The following is an 18,441-nucleotide window of genomic DNA, read 5'->3' on the forward strand; positions in this document are numbered from 1 at the left end:
GCTTCAGATTGTAGAGTGAGTGAAAAACGTTGGAATGAAAATCTACCTTTTTTTTTTTAAGTTTTTGAAAAGTTATTTATTTTTGGCTGCGTTGGGTCTTTGTTGCTGCAGGCGGGCTTTCTCTAGTTGCGGCAAGTGGGGGGCTACTGTTCGTTGTGGTGTTGCGGGCTTCTCATTGCGCTGGCTTCTCTTGTTGCAGAGCATGGGCTCTAGAGTGCAGCCTCAGTAGTTGTGGCATGTGGGCTCAGTAGTTGTGGCTCACGGGCTCTAGAGTGCAGGCTTAGTAGCTGTGGCACGCAGGCTCAGTAGTTGTGGCTTGCGGGTTCTAGAGCGCAGGCTCAGTAGTTGTGGTGCACGGGCTTAGTTGCTCCGCGGCATGTGGGATCTTCCTGGACCAGGGCTCGAACCCGTGTCCCCTGCATTGGCAGGTGGATTCTTAACCACTGCGCCCCCATGGAAATCCCGACAATCTACCTATTTCTGACCAGAATTCTTTAGCCTGGAAATATTGTATGTCTTAAAGAAATATCGATAGATATATTTTCCCAGCTTGGATTTGGGTCACGTTTGGTGAATATTTATTGTGTTTCATTTCCTTCAGGGCTCAGCGTTGTGCTTCATTTTGCAACTGTTATCTCTTTGATTTGGTTCTAAATAGACACGGGACACTGCCCTGGTGCTGCTGGGTGGAGCCTTCCGGTGGGATTTGACCTGTGTATAACCAAAGAAGATAACACCTTCAGTGTTTTCAGCTGTAACTATGGGGGTGTGCCCTGGGGCCTGGGTGGGCCTCAGGCGGGGCTCCCCACCTGTGCGGAGAGGGCCTCAGACTTGGAGGAAGAAGGCAAGGCCCAAGGGGGTCTTCAGGGAAGAGGTGGGTGGCTGGTGCTGAGCAGCACAGGCAGGGCGCCCAGCTTTGGAATAACTCAGTCTGTGCCGTAGTGGGCTGCATGGCCCTGGGAGGCCTAGCCCAGGGCGCCCCAGGCCGGCCACGGGCCTTGCCATGTGGGTCAGGCTCTAGGCCAGCTGAGCAGCATGCTTCACTACCTGGGCCTCTCCTGTGGGAGTTCTTGGTGTATGTGACTCTGTTCCTCTTCTCTCCATAGCCCCTCAGCGCACACACGCACGTGCGCGCGCGTGCGCATGCAAAGGGGGCCCTTGTCCATTAGATGAGGCAGCTGAATGTTGGTGACATGCATACTCTAGGCTGTGTGCAGTTCATTTTGCCCAAGGGTGGCTGTCCCTGGAAGCCTTTTCACTGCCATTCATGCTGTGTTGCTGTTGTACCCAGAGGGGTGGGAATTCTTGGAGCGCCAGCGCTGGCAGGAGGCGGGCCCAGGCCTGTGGGCCTTTGGTTTAAGACACGCAGCTCTAGAGTCTCGTTGCACAGCACCAGTGCCGCTCACGCCAGGCTTGTTGGTCAGGTGACGAAAGTCCGTGATGCTGTTTTGGCATCTGTGACACGCACTTCGGGATTTTGTAGCTTTTACGCAAAACCGTGCTGAATGCCGTCCCATCTTCCTCTCTGCACCACTGAGGGTGTGCCGTGCCTTTCATTGTGGGTGTGAAGGTGGATGCAGGTGGCGCTTGCGAAATTACCTTCCAGCTACACTTTCAGGATGAGGGGCGGAGGGGCGGACGGTGGCCTTTGTGGCATAGAAGGCACTGAAACACAAAGACGGGTTCTGGCGGCCTGGCCTCGGGGTGTGGGCTTAGCGGACTGTCCAGACGCTGGACCCGAGGGAGGAGGTGGGAGGCCCTTGTCAGGGAAGGTCTGGTGCGGTGTCCGCAGCAGCGGGCTCCTGGGTGATCTTATTTGGTCTTTGCTGAAAATAAGAAAGAATCCTGAGCCCTCGGCGCCTGGCACTCGCTTCCTGGCAGCACGGTGGTATGTGTGGGCTGCGCCCGTGGTCTGCTTTCTAGGCTGTGTTTTCCGGAGGCGTCCTCAAGGGAGGACGCGGGCAGTGGCGCTGTGGGGACCTCGGGGCGCGTGGAGCAGAGGACGCGCGGAGAAGGGCTCGTGTGCGGGACACGCGACTCCTGCCTGTGGACGGACAGCTGGGCGGGTGTTGTGTTGCAGGTGGAGGGGGTGCCGTGTGCTGCCTGTGAGGGTCGCGTAATCCGGTCGCTGTTGTCCCCGTGTGTGCCGTGTCTGGTCGTCTGCGGTATTCCGGAGAAGCAGAGTCGATGGCACCTGCATCCTCATTCAGCTGCCCGTCCTCTTGTGTTTTACTAGCAGAGGTTTAAAAGGCTGTGAACAATGTTCCAGAATCTTAGTCTAAAAAAAGGAGGGGGGCGCAGATACTAACCCTAAAAGTAAAACTCTCAGAGAGACGTGGAGTTTGGTGGGTCAAGGAGGCTGGCATCCAGGCCTGCCGCGTGCTCTCCAGTGTCGGCCGCGAGCGCCCGTCTCGGGCAGAGCGCTCCTGGCACCTTTGATGGCTGTGAAGTTGGCTGCAGGCGGCACCCTGTGTCCAGGTAGTTAAGCTGGCGATTGCCCCGGGAAAGTGCCTTGGTGTCAGGCCGTCTGGTTGTCCATTGTCCGAGGCTGCCTTTCTTCTTCACCCTCTGGGGCTTTCAGAGCATCCCCTTCTGAGACCTGCAGGGAGCGAGCGTTGGTGTCAGCGGGGGCGGGGGCGCGGCGCCCTCCTAGCACGGAAGCCTCTGGGCCTGGCTGCTCTTGCTTAAGAGATGAAGTTTAGAGAATGTCCACGCAGGTACCCCTGCTGGTAAAGCCGAGGCGGCTCCAGGTGCTGCGTGTTCTGACCTTTCTGAACACCCGCTTCAGCTGAAACAGAACCTCTGAGCGAGGCCCACGGGAACAGTCGTTACGGGGAGGTCTTACCCAGGTCGCTCCCAGGTGTCGGTGACGAACCCAGCGTGGAAGCCCGGTACCCGTGGCCGAGGCATGCCTGCACTGCCGCCTGTGCTGTTGCTGCGCTACACACGCGTAGAAGCAGGAAGTGGGTGTGGGTGACGTGAAACCCGCGCTGACGTGGGCAAGAGCTCGGCCCTTCATAGCGACCCATGATAAGGGGTTAAAAGTTGCATCTGGGGCTTCCCTGGTGGCGCAGTGGTTGAGAGTCCGCCTGCCGATGCAGGGGACACGGGTTCGTGCCCCGGTGCGGGAAGATCCCACACGCTGCGGAGTGGCTGGGCCCGTGAGCCATGGCCGCTGAGCCTGCGCGACTGAAGCCTGTGCTCTGCAACAGGAGAGGCCACAACAGTGAGAGACCCGCGTACCGCAAAAAAAAAGAAAGAAAAAAAAAAGTTGTATCTGATCCCTCAGTTTCTTCGTCGCTAAAACCAGCGGTGGACAGGGGTGGGGGTGGCGGTCTTTGGGACCCAAGGCTGTGGATGTGCTTGTCCCTGGTGGTGTTCGAGGAGGGCACATAGCTCCGGGCGCCCTGCCTGGGGAAGCCCCCGGGGGCCTGTGATTGTGGGAGTGGGCCTGGTCTCACAGGAGGAAAAGGACTAGCCACAGGACCGGTTTTTGCTTGGGTTTTTGTTTTAATGTTTATTTATTTACTTGGTTGCTTGGGCTCTTAGTCACAGGCGTGCAGGATCTAGTTCCCTGACCAGGGCTTGAACCGGGGCCTGCTGCATTAGGAGTGTGGAGTCTTACCCACTGGACCACCAGGGAAGTCCACAGGACCATTTTTAAAGATAGATGTCAGAAGTTGAGCATAGTAATGATGCCTGACTTGTGTTATAAAGACTTCCTGCTTCTCGTTACTTTCACTGCAGTGTTGTTCTTTTTTTTTAGATTCATTTTATTTATTTATTTATTTTGGGTGCATTGGGTCTTCATTGCTACGTGCAGGCTTTCTCTAGTTGCGGTGTGCGGGCTTTTTCTTGTTGCGGAGCACGGGCTCTAGGCATGCGGGCTTCAGTCGTTGTGGCGTGTGGGCTCAGTAGTTGTGGCACATAGGCTCTAGAGCGTAGGCTCAGTAGTTGTGGCGCACGGGCTTAGTTGCTCCCTGGCATACGGGATCTTCCCGGACCAGGGATCGAACCCGTGTTCCCTGCACTGGCAGGCGGACTCGTAACCACTGCGCCACCAGGGAAGTCCCATCACCCCAGTGTTCTTTACAAAAATAATAGAAAGGAAGGTTTCCCTGAATGGAGCCTCCAGCTTGGCGAGCAGGAGAGGGCTGCTGGGGGAGGGCTGCTGGGGGAGGGTGGGGGTGTCGTCGGCCCCACCCCAGGGCCCCCCTCCCCTGGAGTGCCGGCAAGGCGTGCTCTCCGCTCTGCCCTCCCAGATGCCGCCACAAGCAGGAACAGCCGTGGGCCCTCCCCAAAGAGGGGTCCAGGGGGCTGGCTGCGGTGACCCCCTGGTTTACTCTGTCACGGGCATGGCCCCTTCCTGCCTCCCTTGCAGGGGTCACCCTGGTGAGGACCTGGGGCCGGAGGACCTGGGCTTGGGTACAGCGGGCCTTTGCCTGGCGTTTGTGCGTCCCCTCTGAGGAGGAGAGGGCCATCTGTTTGGGGGGGGGGAGGAGGCGGGCCGGGATCGGCTGTGATGCCAGCGGTTACAGACGGCCCCTTGTCATCCCCTCTACTGTGTGTCTCTGTGGGTTTGACACTTGCAAGGACCTCATATCCGTGGAATCTTATAGTATTTGTCTTTCTGTGACTGGCGTATTTCACTGAGCATAATGTCCTCAGTGTTCTGAAGTCTGTGTGGTAGCATATTGCAGAATTTCCTTCCTTTTTAAGGCCGAATAATGAATATTCCATTGTAGAGATAAACCACGTTTTTTTCCATCCATTCATTTGTCGACGGACACTTGGGTTGCTTCCATGTTGTGTTTGACTCTTGTGAGTAATGCTGCTGTGAACATGGCGGAGCAAATATCGCTTTGAAACCCTGCTCTCGTTTGGGGGAGGGTGTATGCGCAGAAGTGGAGTTGCTGGGTCACATGGTGACTCTCAGTTGCACTCTTGGAGGCCTTGCCATATTGTTTTGCACAGCAGCTGTACTGTTGTACGTTCTCACCAGCAGTGTACCAGGGGTCCAGGAGTTGACCCCTTGGAGATGATGGCTGAAGGGCCTCGGAGCAGCCCTGGGAGGTGACACCCTGGCTTCTCTTGACGTTTATTATGTGCAAAATGTCCTTTTGGGGAGGTCCCCAAAACTGCACTGTGCCTTTCTCACAGAGCTGGCCCTTGACTCAGCAGTGTCGTTCCGGGAACGTGCTCCTGACTCCTGACTGCGTCCTGGCTGTAAGGCCTGTTCTGCTCCTTCCAGCTTCCTGAGGTTGCTTCCTCTTCTGACCAAGGTCAGCTGACAGCCAGTGTCCCCGGGGCCAGTCGATGGCGGCCTGGGGAGCCTGTGCTCATCACTGGAAGTTTCCATTTCACTCCCTTCACAGGAGACGTCTCATGTGGAGTTGTTGAGAATCAATAATGAATACTTCTAAAAAATTCACAACAGACTGGTATTTGCAATCTATAATGTCATATTTTTTAAAAGGTAAGGATCAGAAACTTGAGAATAAAAAAAATACTGTGCTTTGTTAGTGAAAAGCAGCCCCAGCTCATGGTAAGGTTTTCCAAATGCTTTTGCAGTCGTCTGTTTGCTCTCTGCAGTAGTAACATGAGGGGCCTTGAATTATTTATTAAAAGCTCACCACACAGGCTCACACTGGCTGTGTCCCTCTGGTGGGTGGGGCCGTCCCTCCAGTGGGCGGGGTCAGTCTGGCTGTCGTCTTTGCCCTGGGCCTGCCCAGGCCAGTGCACACCAGCTCCGGGTGCGGAGGGATTAGGTAGGAGAGGCCTCGCAGCTTCTCTGGGTTCCGTTTCTTGTGATCTTGGGCAAGTCACGGATCTCCCTGCTGTGGATGAGAATGATGTGTTTGTTCCCTGTCTCCTTACTGCTCGGGGTTATTTAATGGCTCCATGAGGCAGCTCCACAAGGGACCTTGCCTCCCATTGAGTGGAGCACGAGTGCTCATGGTGAATCGGTCCTTAAGAAACCACCCACCCTCAGTGTGTCTCTGCGTATTCCAAGACTAAGTAAAAATAAGCATCTTTGCGTTTTCTTTTGTTCATTATGGAACAAAACAAAAACAAACCTTTGCTTTTAAAATCCCAGAAGTGGGACCATCAGCTCTTCCCTGCTGTGGCTGCTCCTGTGTGTGTCATCCTTGCAGGCTTGTCGAGGGTGGCAGCAAGGCCCACTTGGGCTGGGAGGAAGCTGGGAGCGAGTGAAAGGGTTGGGGGGGGGGGTCCCAGACCCCCTGCCGTGTGGTCCGGACAGGTGGGGCAGAGGTGGCCTCGGCCACAGATTTGGTGCTGGCCTTGGGGTCACAGGCAGCTACACACACAGCCAGTGTCCCTCTGCCTGGGAAGACTTGGTAACCTTTAGATTTTTCTAATGTCGTTAGATGGAAACAAACTGCGACCCCGAGCTTTCCTTCATGTATTCTAGTGAATCTGCAGCGCGTTGCTCTCTGAACCCCTTGGAACTCTGAGGGTCCATCCCCCACTGCCCCCTCCTGCCACCAGGGCTTTTCATTCTTAAAGGAAGTAGAACGGACCTTGCCATGTCACCCCGCCACAGCTAGATGACAGAACAGCTGCAGATTGATCAACCACCTGGTTCCTGCAGCCCCGCGGTGGGCTGCCCGGGCCCACCCGGCCCTCTGTCCGAGCTTGTGGTGGCCCCGGCACCTTCCCTGATGCTGGGGCTGCTGGTGCAGGAGACCGGCTGCCTCACAGGGTCGGTGCTGCTCGGCCAGGCTCCGCCTGCTGAAATACTGACCGTCTTCAGCCTCTTAAGCATTTGGTGACTTGTCTAATATTCATGAAGTCATGAAGTCATTTCTCAGAGTTTCCTTTCACTGAAATTCAGAGGGAGCAGGCAGCAGGACGCTGTCAAATCTTAGGGTGAGATACTGTGCTTCAACAAGAGCATTTTTTTGTTTGCTGCACGTAAGGTTAATTCTTCAAGATGCATATGCCTCGCAAGACGTGCGGGAGGGGAGCTGTGTGTTTCAGCCACTGTGCCACGTGTTACTGAAAAGCAGTGAAATGACGCGGCGGGTGCACTGTGAGGGCGGGGCGGGCTGTCCCCCGGTGGGGGCGGCGCGGGGCCCTGCCTGTCCTTACAGGGGGGGCGCCCAGCTGAGGAGGCTACGCCCGGCCCCCCGCACATCCTGCCGGCCTGGCAGCGCGCTCAGGGCCTTGTTGTGGCGTCGCAGTGCCGCCGGGTGTGCCGTTGTGTTGGCCGTGTGTCTGTCATTAGAAGCGCTATCTGTACCCTGCTCCGTCCAGCTGCCCGGGACTGGTGTTCGTTTGTGAGGAGTCTTCCTGCTAATGCTTATGACCCTTCGAGATGCTCTTCAGAGACAGGTAGAAGCTTCCTGTTTACTTTCTCTTGTTTTATAACTTTACGTGTGTGTTCACGTGAAGTAAATAAGCCCTGTAACAGTAGTATTTCCATACTGAAGGTTTAATCATTCCACCTCCTTCCTCCAAACTCGGGATTAAAAGTAAGCTGGTTCCGATGGTCCCCTTTGCTGAGCAGCCGCAGGGCGTGAAAGAGGCTTGGGGTCCGGGGGTGGGGTGGGGGTAGCCACCCAGTGTGCTCCTCTGAGCGCCTGGCACCCCGTGCGGCCCGGCGGGGCTCGGCGTGCAGGCTGGGTCATTCGGTGGACGGGCCACCACGGGAGGCATCCGTGCTGAGGAGTGGCGTGGCCGGAGTTGGGCTTTCCTTGGGCTTTCCGAAGATAATAAGCTGCCGTGTGGTCCCGACAGGTGGGGCAGAGGTGGCCACGGCCCCGGGGCGGGGCGGCCCTGATGGCAGGGGCTGCGGGCGCCGGGGCTCTGCCGAGGTGCGCGGTGGCCCACCTGTCGCAAGGCCCTGTCTCTTTGACCCGTCCATCTCTAGGGACCCTCGTCTCATGGTTAGTTTTGAAGAAGGTAACAGCTTTGCCGAGATACAGTGGGCACGCCACACAGCCCCGCCTAGCCTCTGTGTCCCCACGGCTGCCTGCGCACATTCTCACCACCTCAGCAAGAAGCCACGCCCCTTGGTCATGGCCCCCCCACCCCCCACCCCGGGCAAGCCACCCACCTGCTCTCCGTCTCCGAGGATTTGCCTCTTCTGGACCGTGTGTGTGCTGGAATCATACACTCTGCTCCCACGGAGAAACACGCACGTGTGCACCTGGGCACGTGTCAGGAACGCGTTGTCTGTGACGGCAGAAACATGGAAAGAACCCAGATGTGCTGAATGTAACTTGCAGACATGTTAAAGAGATTATATCTGATGTTTCATCTAAGAGCTGTGGTCTGATCCTGTTTAAGTGAGACTGCATGTGTGCTCGTAGCACCAGCCATTCACTTGCTGAGCTGAGAGAGGCGGCCTCCTTCCCAGCCCCCCAGGCCTCGGCCGGGCCTCTGCTGTGCCCCGGACCCCGGCTCCCGCTCCTGTGGGGCTTCCAGGAGACCCCCTCCCCGAGCCCCCTGCTTGTCGCTGGAGGGCTGAGCCTGGAGTGCGCATGGGCACGCAAGCTGCTGTCCTTTCCCCTTCTTTACCGAACCCTCCAAACCCACTGTACTGCCAGCTTATACCCTGTTTCTTTGCTCCCCTCCACAGCAAAAGTCCTCTTAAAGAAGTGGTTGGACCTTTGTCTTCAGAGCCTCTCCTGCCCCAGCTCTTTGAGCGCTTTGTGGAGACAGAGTTTAAATACAACGAAATGCACCAGTTTTAAGTATACAGTGCGCAGAGTTTAACAAATCATCGGAGCCACGTTCCTACCACCACAATCCTGACGCAGAAATCGCTGTCATCCCAAAGTGCCTCTTCAAAGCCAACACCTTCGTCCCATCCCCTGGGCCCAGGAGACGACTGGTGTGCTTTGGTCACTATAGGTTTTCTTTCTCTAGACTTTGCTGTGAACGGAGCCACACCGCTCCATTCATCCTTCCACTCAGCGCCCATCCCATGGGTTCCATGCAGCACCTGTCAATGTCTACAGACATTGCACTGTTTCCAGTTCTTACCTCTTATGATCAGAGCTGCTATGAACAGCTGTGTACAGACACTGTGCCTGTGTTTTCCTTTCATTTTGGTTAGTGCCCAGAGCTGGGATTTCCGGTAGGGGAATGGTTAACTTTTAAAGAACCTGTGAGACTGTTTTTCAAAGTGACTGTACAATTTTGTGTTCCCACTGGCAGTGAATGAGAGTCCATCCAGTTGCTCGTAGCCTCACCGTCACTGGGTATGGTCGTTCTTTCTAATTTTGGCCATTCTAGTGGTATACTGTTGTGGGTTTAATTTCTGTTTCTGTAATGACAAATGATGTTGACTGTCTTTCCTTGTGTGTGTGTGTGTGTTCCTTGTATGCTGTTTTGGTGAAGTATCTATTCCTTCATATCAATTTTATTTGGTCCATTTAAGAACTGGGTTGTCTTACTGAGAATCCTCTCTAATTCTATACTTTAGAGAGTTCTTTATATATTTTAGACACAAGTCCATTACCAGATTTATGTCATGCAAATATTTTCTCCCAGTTTGTGTCTTGTCTTTTCATTCTCAAGTATCTTTTGAAGAGCCAAAGTTTTTATTTTAGTCCAAGCTAACAGTTTTTTTCCGATACTTCATGCTTTTGGGGTCTTAAATTTTTGTCTAACCCGGTGTCACAAGATTTTCTCTTATGTTTTCTTTTAGAAGTTAGGTAGTTTTGGCTCTTATATTCAGTTCTACAATCCATTTTGAGATCCTTTTTGTATAAGGTTAAAGGTTTTTTGTTTTTGTTCTTTTTCTTTTTTTTTTGCACGTGAGGATATCCAGTTATTCCAGCACCACCTGCCGACCAGCTGACTGTTTGCCACGCGGTGGCTGTACCTTTACTGAAGGTTAGCTGCATGTATATGTGGGTCCATTTCTGGGCTCCCCGTTGTGTCCCACTGATCTGCATGTCAGCCCTTAGGTCAGTGTTACACCGTCCTCATGACTGTAGCTTTGTAGTAAGTCTTGAAATGAGGTAGTGTACGTCTTTCCACATTGCTCTTTTTCAACACTGCTGAGGCTACGCTGTGTGCTTTTCTTTTCCATGTTCATTTCAGAATCAGGTCATCAGTTTCTACCAAAAAAAAAAAAAAGTCAGCTGGGATTTTGATTGAGGCTGTGTTAAGTCTGTAGATGAATTTGGAGAGAATCAGTATCTTAACAACATGGAATGTTACGTGTATTTAGAGAGGACTTGCACATATTTTATCCCTAAGTAATTTCGGGGTGCTATTGTAATCGTCTTTTATCTATCTATTTATTTATTTATTTTTCATTATTATTTTTTCTTTTGCGGTACGCGGGCCTCTCACTGTTGTGGCCTCTCCCGTTGCAGAGCACAGGCTCCGGACGTGCAGGCTCAGCGGCCATGGCTCACGGGCCCAGCCGCTCCGCGGCATGTGGCATCTTCCCGGACCGGGGCATGAACCCGTGTCCCCTGCATCGGCAGGCGGACTCTCAACCACTGTGCCACCAGTGAAGCCCCCATCTTGCTTTTGTAAAATTTCAGTTTTCTAATGTTGGTTGGTACTGCATATACATATAATTGATTTTTTTTTTTTTTTTTACAGTAGCGACCTGTTTTACATATTTGCTAAATTCAGTTATTGTGATAGGTTTAAAAAAAAAAAAATACGTTCGGGCTTCCCTTGTGGCGCAGTGGTTGCGAGTCCACCTGCTGATGCAGGGGACATGGGTTCGTGCCCCGGTCCGGGAAGATCCCACATGCTGTGGAGCGGCTGGGCCCGTGAGCCATGGCCTCTGAGCCTGCGCGTCCGGAGCCTGTGCTCCACGATGGGAGAGGCCACAACAGTGAGAGGCCCGCGTACTGCGCAAAAAAAAAAAACACATTCTATAGAATTTTCTGTGTGGTTATGTTTATCACATGTGAGTGGAGACGGTTTTACGTTTTCCTTTCCATTCTGTGTACCTTGTATTTCTTGTCTTACTGCACTGTCTAGTACTGAAGCCCAGTACTGAAGGGAAGTCTTGAGAGTGGGCACTCTTGGTGTGTGCAGTCTTTCACAGTTCAGTGGGTTACTGTTGAGTTTTAGTAGGTTCCCTTTATCAGGTTGATGAAGTTTTCTTCTTTTCTTAGTTTGCTCAGAGTGTTTAAGGCAAACAGGAGTAGAGTTTTGTCCTATGCTCTTTTTACCTATCAAGATGATAATTTTTGAAAACGCAATAGAGAAAATTCAGTGAAACCAAAAGTTGGTTCTTTGAAAAGAAATAAAATGGATAGACTTCTAGTGAAACTGATCAGGGAAAAAAGAAGACACAAATTTTCAATATGAAGCATGAGAGAGGGGACATCACTATGATCCTGTAGCTGTTAAAAGGATGAGGGAATGTTATGAACAACTTTATCCCAATAAATTTGACAACTTAGATGAAATGCACAAATTCCTTAAAAGACAGAAACTACCTAAGCTCACTCAAGAAGAAATGGATCACCTTAGTAGCCCTGTATCTATTAAAGAAATTGAATTTTTAATTAAAATCTTGACACAAAGAGACCTTCAATCCCCGGTGACCTCACTGGTGATTTCTACCACCCCTCAGGGAACAGGAAATGTCTGTCATACACAGGCTTCTCCACCTGTCCGTGAGGCAGGATAACCTTGATACCAGAATCAGAGGAGGATGTGATGAGAAAACTACAAGCCAGTTCCCACGTCAATATGGCTGTAAAAATCCTTGCTTTGGAGCAAAATTGATTTAGCAATTTAAAAGGATAATAATGCAGGTAGGGTTTATCTCAGAAACTCACATTTGGATTAACATTCAAAAATCAATTGCTGTAAGGTGCCATATTGACGCAATAAAAAAGAAAAACCGTAAGATCTTCTCGAAAGCTGCAAAAAAAAAAAAGAAAAGAAAGTGACAAAATTCCATACCCCTTCACAATAAAAAACAGTACAAAGTGAGAACGGAAGGCGCTCCCTCAGCCTGATGAGCAGGTGTTAGGGGTCCCCGCAGTGGCTGCAGGTACTGCAGTGTGAACAGCTGAGTCCTCTCCTAATGCCAAGTGCAAGTAGGTTGCTGCTGGCATCTCTTTTGTTCTCTTTTTAGAAATAACCTTTACTGCTGAAGCAATACTCTGCATTGTGGAAAGTTAGGAAATACTGATAAGAAAAAATAAAGCATACAACACCACGTTTTCACTGCCGAGAAAAGACATCTTCTGTGTGTGTGTGTGCTTACACGTGTGCATGCATGCATTGTGTGTGGCAGGCTCTGGGGCCCAGGTAGCCCACGTGGTCCAGGTGCTGCTGTGGGGCACTTGCCCCGTGGCCAGTGGTCAGTGGCTGGAGTAAAGGTGGCTTGATCCCACGGAGGGGCCGTGTTTGCCGGCCTGCGAGCTGATTGCTTGCAGTAAGTCTCTTAGTATGTGTGTCTGTGTCTCTGGCTGACCCTGACTGACCTGATACGAGTGTGTAATGTATACTTATTAATTTTATAGAATCCCCTCTTTACAGTCAGTGACTGCCGCCTTCCGTGTCAGTGAGCCCTGTCTTATCCACTGCGTGGACCACAGAGAGACCTCCTGCCCCTGCTCCTGCCCACGGAGCCGCCCTTTCTGGTCCTGCCTTCATGCTCTCCTGTTGCACGAGTACCTCGTCCTGTGCCGTTCAGTTTGCCTTTTTTATGGGTCATTAAAATGAAAATCCAGGGGCTTCCCTGGTGGCACAGTGGTTGAGAGTCCGCCTGCCGATGCAGGGGACGCGGGTTCGTGCCCCGGTCCGGGAAGATCCCACATGCCGCGGAGCGGCTGGGCCCGTGAGCCATGGCCGCTGAGCCTGCGCGTCCGGAGCCTGTGCTCCGCAACGGGAGAGGCCACAACACTGAGAGGCCCGCGTACCACAAAAAAAGAAGAAAATCCTCCTTTGACTTTGTCTGGGCTCTGTTACACGTTTGCTTTCTATTGGTTTTGTGTAATTACCTTTATCACATGTTCCTTCTGTGCTTTGAGGTATATTCTGATTTGAAAGCCTCTTTATCGAGATACCTTTTGAAAATAAATACATTTTCCTTTAAGAACCACTATGCTGCTGTTTCCCAGTTTACTGTGTAGCGTTTTGTCATCCCCAGTTTTGAAGGCTTTTAGTTCCCACTCTGATTTCCTTTCTGACCCTCATCCTTAGAAGTGCATTTCTTAATTCTCAGATTTAAGGTGTCCGTGGTCTCTCCGCCCCCCATCTAAACTGTATTGTGGTATAAGAAGTTGGTCCTTTCAGATGTTAGACTGCTCTCTGGGCTGCGTGTGGCCATTTTTCATGACCAGTTGTCCTGTGTCCTTGAAAAGAATGGGCACTGAGCGATTACTGACCGGGATGTTTTGTATGTGCTCATTGGATCAAGCTGGCTATTGTGTTCCAGTCTCTTGTGTTCTAGTGTTTGCTGGGCTTGTCTCCTTGGCCCGTTAGCTACTGAAAGGTGCTTTAAAGCCTGTTCCTGTGATTGTGGCTCTGTCTGCCCTCTGGTGTCAGTTTTTGCTCTTTACTCTGAGGCTGTCTTCTGTGTTTCGTGAAAGGAGCCTCTGCTGTGAGGTAGTGACATACCTCATCACCTCCTGGGTTGGGTCGTGTAGCAGCCTCAGTTCCTCTGCTCACCATTTAAGCAATGTATCTTTTCTCTCCTTCTCTCGAAATCCTTCTAGGTTGTTATGTTCTTGATATCCCTTGCTCATTCTGAGCTAGGTGGATTGCTTTTTCCTTTCCAGTCTGACAGACTTCGTCTTTTAGCTGTATTTCTTAGTCCTCTTACTTTTGTACTTAATAAACATTTAGTTCTTTCACATTGTACTTGTTTATTCTGACTTTTCTGTCTCTTTTTCTCTCTTATTTTGCCTTTTTAGATCTTCTTCGGTTCCCTTTCTATTGCCTCTACAGGTTTGGGAATTACACACTTTTTGCGGTCACCTTGGACGTGAGAGTGGTGTGTAGCAAGCCAGCCTTTTCAGACCACCTGGGACACCCCCCAGGTTGCCTTTCCTCGTGCTTCGTGTCCATTCTTGTTTCGATTGCGTTGTGCGTGTGTTTATATATTTTCACCTATAACTGCCACTTCTTCCGAATGATCTTCTTTACTGGTTTCTTTCATGAGGACCTTCGTAATGAAACCAGAGAAATGGACTTCGGTGTTTCCTTGCAGGTGAAGACAGGGCCGAGGGTCGGGGCCTCTGTTGTGTGCAGGCCTTGGCCGAGCCTCCGCCGGCCCACGACCCTCGCTCCCCGCTGTGGTTCTCGATGTCTCCCAGACACCTTCTCCGGACTGCGGAGAAGTGCCCGCCTTTGTCCTCAAGACGCTGAGGCAGCTTAGACAAGGGAAGGACACCACTCCTTTTATTCAGGGGCAGTTTGGGAAGATGGAATTCTTTTATCGCTGAGAGGATAAAATCTGTGTCGGCTGGTTCACTTGGAGCTGCTGACCCTGTGGCCGTGGCCCTGAGCGACGGTCCTCCGAGGCCCTGCCGGGGCACCCCCGTGATTATCTGAGCCCCTGCCTGCCTTTGTAAAGCGGAAACAATACCATCTGTTCAACTGAGGCTAGTTAGGGGCTCTAAATAAAATGACATATGAGAGTAAAGCACCATGCAAATGTAATTGGAAATGGATCATTAAACCCAGTCCCTTACTGAAGGGGGTGGGGCGTTGTCGTTAATTACAGTTGCTGTGTGTACCGGGCACTTGCCTGGGTTCCACGTGGCCCTGCAGGACAGTGGTTCTTTTCCTGATTTATACACAGGGAGACCGAGATTGCTCACGATTTCAGCCAGTGCGCACGGGTTGTTTGCCGCGTGGTCCACGGCCACACCACGCCACAGGTTGTGAGGGTCTGACTTGCAGATGCCCTGGCTGGAAACAGCCCTGTCATTGTAGTTTCCCGGAGGCCTGCCTTCCCTCTACTACATCAGCTTTGGGGCAAGAACGGGGGGAGGGGGAGCCTTCCGTGGCCCTGGGGTCCCTTTCTCAGGGCCCAGGGCGCTTCCTTGAACACCAGGAGCAGTGAGCTTTGGGAATGACGCTGGTGCAGGGCTTATCGACGCTTCTCGTCAGGCAGCACCTATGGACACGTCTTCACTCACGTGAGTTTACTCCCTGGAGTGGATTCGGGGCCAGGTCCTCTCTCTGGAGCAGGCTGTCGAGAGGAGACACGGGGCTTGCCTGCACCCGCCCCCTTTCCCCAGCCCTGTGCAGAAGAATACCTGCGTACTGTGGCTTTTAAGGAAGTTCACAAAAAAGACAAATCTGAGTTGGTATTTACTTTGAAAGAATTTGCCACAGATGCAGGATCTTTAAAACAGAGCACTGGAGTTTATAAATGTTGTTGTGTATATCTGTTCAGGAACTTAGATTTGCAAACGGATGTGACTGCAGTTTCTCCTGGTTTTGCATCCTGAGTCCAGGATTCTAAACATGTGATGGCCCAGGCCTCCTCGCCTCGCACCTGCTCCCTTTCTTCCACCCCTTTGCCATGTGGGTGGAATCAGTGCGGGGGACGCTCCGAGTAAACGAAAGTTTGCTTATTCTGTAAAAACAATTTCTCGGAACATTTTTAACATCTCTGTTTTAACTTGCAATTGTTTTTTTCCTTGGAATATTTAGTATTTAATTTTAATAATGACTGTCCTGAGAAGTGTATCTGTAGGGCCCATAAATAGATTTTTGTAACACAAAATATCAAGTTTGTTTTTTCTCTTAAAAATGTCAGCTCATGATTGGGGATTTAGTTGCCTAGTTTTCTGTACGATGGTTTAAAAATATGGTAGGAAGAAAAAGGGGAAAAGCGTGTTCTTCTCACCGCGTCCCGTGCTGGAAGAAGACCAGAGGTGGTGGGGTGAATGCTGACAGTCCCAGAGATGGCGCTGCAGCCCTGCCAAGTCACGCCCTCACACCTTCGGCTGGGTTCACGTCAGCCGTCTCTCTGCAAGCCTGTCAAGCGCACGCCTCCCTATACTGCTGCTTTACCCTGGACTGCATGATTTGCTTCCAGAGTCTCAAACTCGCCAAAGATGAAATGGACTGTGTTTTTCAAACCAAGTTGGAACTGGGTTCTGAGGCCGGAAATCTTGGACTGTCTGGCCTGGACCCTCCCTCGGGTCTCCTCCGGCTGCGGGCCTGCCCCCACTTCCACCTCTTCCTTTGAAGCCAGGTCTGAGTCAGTCCTAGGAGCCTTGGCCCCGAGGGCCCCGGGGAGGCTCAGGTGACGGTGTGGGGAGGACCCAGAGATCCCTGAGGTGACTGCAGCCGCTGTGGGCTCACGCCCTCTGCTGTAGACGCTGCCGTCTCGTGGCCACTTCATGTCCGTACACGAGTTTGCACAAAGCTGATTGATCTGGGGGCCTTATATTTTGCTTCTCTAGGTACATAATTTTGCAGTGTTTGGTATATCCGGAGATTAAAAGCACGTTTGCATACATGGAATTGCTCTGAGAGGTACCAGTGGGATTTAAGCCGTGGGCAGGGTAGTGAGGGGAGGGGGTGGGTGGTCCTTGCTTTAATCTGGAATTTTTATGCCATTATCCTCTATTTACAGCTTTCAGGAATCATCTGGTATCACTGCACATATGTTTAGAGCTGTTGCCAAGGTGACGAGCCTCGTCTCGCTGCCCACACAGTCCTTCCGGGCGGGGGGACGCTTGGCGGGATCTGTTCACACAAGGGTCCCCAGGCTGTCCCATTGCAGTCACGTTGTCTGCCCCCTTGTAGCTTGATTGCCTGGTTGCTTTCCCTGCAGTGTGTTTCCCATGGAGAGAAGGGGACCCGCTTTGTTTCTGTGGTTGTTTTCAGCCGACCTCCTTAGAGATACAATGACCAACTCGGGCTTCATATGTTTTTCAGTGGAAATATCCATTTAAACATTTTTACAGTAGTGCATGTAAACAACTGTAGTCATATGACCTGGGTTATGATTTATGGGTTTTTCCGCTGGGTTAAAGAAGTCTGAAGTCACGTATATTATAGTGGTGCTCCTCCGGGTGTGTTGGTAACTTCTCCGTCTCTCTGAAGGTTGAATTTGTACAGTGAAGCGTCCTCGTGTTTCATTCGGGGCCGCCTTCTATTCACCGGCCATGTCACTGTGCATTTTCAGGAAGAGAAAACTGTCAACCTTCTTTGGGTCATGGACTCCCTGGGGATCGGTTAAAAGCTGTGGATCCTCTCACTTTTCCTGCACGGTTTCTGGAGCCTCAGGGCTCTCCAGACCCTTGTCCCTTCACCTCAGCTGTCCCTGAACTTCGTCTCAGAGGTTTGGCCCAGGAAGAGTCTCATATCATCACTCGAATTTACAGTTTCTATTTAGATGAAAGTTCCTGGTTATTGACTTTTGGGGTAGAACCTAGTCACGTTCCACAAATGATTCTGTCACATGCAGGATACCTTTCCCCCTTTCTCTGTCAAGATCTCTTGATAATTTTACAACTGAAGACGTATGCCACCATCAGAAGTGACAGGGCATGGTGTGAATGACTGTGCAGTGTGAAGCTGCATCAGGTTTTTAAAAAGAAATTAGTTAGTTTCTTGCAGTTCCATTTCTAGTTGTGAACCCTAAAAGAAACTCTTAGGTATACATGTACAGAAGCGTGAAGACAAATGTTCATTGTAGGACTGTTTGTACTGCCAAAGAGCTGGAACAAAATAAATGCCAGTCAATAAGAGAATTTTTTTTTTCCTTTCAGACAATGAATACTACACTGCAGTTATAATAAAGTAGAACTACATTGAACAGAAGCATAGATAAATCCCCAAAGCATAATCTGGAGGGGAAACGGTTTATGAAGATCCGTGCAACGTGTTTCTTGTAAAAATATCCCGTATCATGTTTATAGGTTTACAGTGTAGCATGTAGCACGAGTGTGAAAACATGTATGGTGATGATTAGCATCAAAATCCAAAATCTGGGCTTCCCTGGTGGCGCAGTGGTTGAGAGTCCGCCTGCCGATGCAGGGAACACGGGTTCGTGCCCGGGTCTGGGAAGATCCCACATGCCGCGGAGCGGCTGGGCCCGTGGGCCATGGCCGCTCAGCCTGCGCGTCCAGAGCCTGTGCTCTGCAACGGGAAAGGCCACAACAGTGAGAGGCCCGCGTATCGCCAAAAAAAAAAAAAAAAAAAAAAAAAATCCACAATCTTCGGAGAGGAGGAGGAGGAGGGATGATAGCAGGATTCATAGGGGCTCCAACTATGTATGTAATATTTTTATATAAAAAAATTCCAAACCAAATATGGCAAAATGAACAGGCGATGGGATACATGAATGTTTCTTACATTATTTCTCATACTTTTCTGTATGTTTCTACATTTTAATGAAACTTTTAGCCATTGTTACTTTGTTATAAAATGCCAAGGATAGAAAATATTTGCTGTGAGGAGATCATAAAATGTAATAACCCGTTTTAAACATATTTAGGGGCCTCCGGATTC

General features: G+C 51.2%; 1 protein-coding gene across 6 annotated transcripts in view; it reads left to right on the forward strand.

Moving 5' to 3' along the window:
- ANKRD11 (ankyrin repeat domain containing 11) overlaps positions 1-18,441 on the forward strand; it is a 170,770-nt gene that overhangs the window by 105,152 nt on the left and 47,177 nt on the right. Inside the window, exon 1 of one of the 6 annotated variants that reach the window (XM_079906557.1) lies at positions 8,695-9,230. The exons of the other annotated variants lie outside the window; for them this stretch is intronic. The gene's annotated coding sequence lies outside the window, so the exon portion shown is untranslated. Of the gene's footprint in view, positions 1-8,694; positions 9,231-18,441 lie in introns of those variants that run through there. 6 annotated transcript variants of the gene reach the window in all.

This window comes from Stenella coeruleoalba (assembly GCF_951394435.1).
Source record: "Stenella coeruleoalba genome assembly, chromosome: 20".
Classification (NCBI taxonomy): Eukaryota; Metazoa; Chordata; class Mammalia; order Artiodactyla; family Delphinidae; genus Stenella; species Stenella coeruleoalba.